Source organism: Argiope bruennichi, chromosome X1 (assembly GCF_947563725.1).
Source record: "Argiope bruennichi chromosome X1, qqArgBrue1.1, whole genome shotgun sequence".
In the NCBI taxonomy this organism is placed as follows: domain Eukaryota; kingdom Metazoa; phylum Arthropoda; class Arachnida; order Araneae; family Araneidae; genus Argiope; species Argiope bruennichi.
The window spans coordinates 60,221,395-60,224,151 of record NC_079162.1 but is presented as its reverse complement, the minus strand read 5'-3'; positions in this window follow the sequence as shown (position 1 = coordinate 60,224,151).

The following is a 2,757-nucleotide window of genomic DNA, read 5'->3' as shown; positions in this document are numbered from 1 at the left end:
CAAAAAAATTAACTTGCATTGGCATTACATAAAATAATAAATACATGATATAACATAAAAGAATTTTATTTTCATGAAATAGATATAATGAAATAAACAAGAAACACATGAATGATATATAAAATCATTTTAATAACTTTATGTACAAAAGAGATAAGAATTCTTAAAATAGGCGAGAAACAAAGTAAGATTGATGTCTTGGAAATAGGAAAAATTTTAAATTTAGGAATTATTTTTGTGAAGAATTTTTTTTTCTTTTCAGATTTCTTAAGATACGCTTCAAACTTATCATGAAGGTCCTATGGATTCCCTCAAAACGATGAAAAGTTCGAAAAACGATGAAAACGAATAAACGATGAAAAGTTAGCAATTACATTAACAAAATTGTAATTTTATGTAATATATATGTGAAAACATCTTCTGAAAATCAAAAGCACTTAGTTTGTGCTGATTTAACTTAATTTTGACTAAAAATCTAACTAAGAATATAATACTCCTTATAAATTGCATTCAACGAAAGTAGTTTTAAAACAATATTAAATTTTCATAATTAATTGATACTTATTTGAATTTCATTTTTTAAATTTCTATATGGAATTAAATTAATTAAATTTCTATAAAACATGGAAATAAATGTAAACACCACGGAAATGCACAAAAAAGACTTGTGTACACTTTAATTCTTTTTTAACACTAAAAGATAAGTGTTAGATGTTTATTGTTGTAAAATTTATAGCCACGTATTCACATATAAAAAAAATATTACTTTTGTAAATGCATTTACACTGTAAAGCCTTATCCAGCCAACATATCATTTAGGTTTATTTAAAATATAATCCATCCTTTGAATGAATTTTTTTTTCATTATTTTCTCTTAACAAGTCTCAGAATATGTGTAAAAAATGCCAATAAGCACAAAAACAAGCACGTTTATTTTTCCTATTAAATTTACAGTGGAATATTTGATTTCAACGCAATAGAACCGAAAATGTTTCATTACATGAAAGGTGAAAGAATCATATTCTCTAAAATATATCACAAATTCATTGCTTGGGACCATTAAATGCTCCTCAGTTGTAATTCGAGCAAACCTTCATTGCATCGTGTATGAAGTACTCTTTCATTTAATTATTTTTATATACAAACACATATATTTCTAATATATTTAATATATTTATATAATATAATAAATAATTATTGAAACCAACAAGGCTTCAATCAAAAAATAAAAGTTGCTCTAATTTTTCTAAAAAAATTACTATACACATCAGAAAAATTAAAAATGTTTCTACTGTTAAAATAACTATGAAATTTTAAGATAGATTTTCATTACTCTTATTTTTCAGAATCATAGATGAATAAATAAAATAAAGGCAATTATATGTGTTAAAAACTTATAAAAATAAAAATGAAATTATGACACAGTTATTACATCATAAAATAATCTAATTTTCATAACTCTAATTTTCAGAATCATAAATGAATAAGTAAAATAAAGGCAATTAAATATTTTAAAAGCTTATAAAAATATAAATGAAATTATGACACAGTTATTATATCAAAAATCTTCTAATTTTCATAACTCTTATTTTTCAGAATCATAAATGAATAAGTAAAATAAAGGCAATTAAATGTTTTAGAAGCTTATAAAAATAAAAAAAGAAATTATGTCACAGTTTTTATATCATAAAGCGATCTAATTTTCATTACCAGACATTTAATATTTTTCAGCATGAATTGTCAATGAATGCAAGATTCATTTTTTTCTCCTTTGATGGAGATGCATCATGTTCTGACAACGGTGGATTATCCGAAATCCCCTTTTGCATAAAAAATAAAAAATATATATGCATGTAATTTTAAATAAAATCAGGAGTGTTACTTCATTTTACAAACCTTAAATAAGACGCTAATTTTAAAAAATACAAAAGTTTAAAAAAATTTAACAAATAAACTATTTAGCTAGTTTAAATATTCAAAATTTAATTGTAAACTTCCTAAAAGAATTTTTTTAATTGAAAAAAAAAATCTGTTTTATAAGACATCATGAGACCAGTTGGGCCATAATAACACTTGTGACTTCTAACTCTACATTTAATACAATTCTTCTACATTTATAACTTTTTTCTCATAAATACGTGTGTAATGTCTGAGTTCCCTCTATCCCATTGGGCTATGGGGATCACAGCTCGAGTTCGAGACACAATTTCACTTGGAACTCAAATTCATACGTTTAAAGATTTAACATTGCTAACAATCTGGCTGACTTTATAAAAATTTCAAAAAGAACATTTGCATAAATTATAGATTTAATCAGTTTTAACAGAATAAAGGGAAAATCGAATATATTTTCTTGAATTCAAAATACATTCAAAGTTTAAGCCATACAAAGATAATAATAATAAACTGATCATATTTGAAGAAAATATTCATTTACTTTGAGCCTAGAATAAAATTCTAAAAATTTTATAAATTTACGAATCTAAGAAGTAAGAATTAATGTAAAATTTATTTCTTTATTATTTGCCTTCAAAATATCCTCGGAAGAATGTATAATGCTTCGTCCAAATCTGAAGTTCAAAAATTGGTTTTTCTAATAAAATAACTATCGGATATAAAACTATTTACGCGAATTCAAAATGTAAAATTTGGTATGTATGAATTTGTATATTAAATGTATGAATTTGGGATATTAAAGGGACAGTGAACTTCGAAATAAGCAAAAATGGACGGAAACGTGCAATTTTATTTTTATCG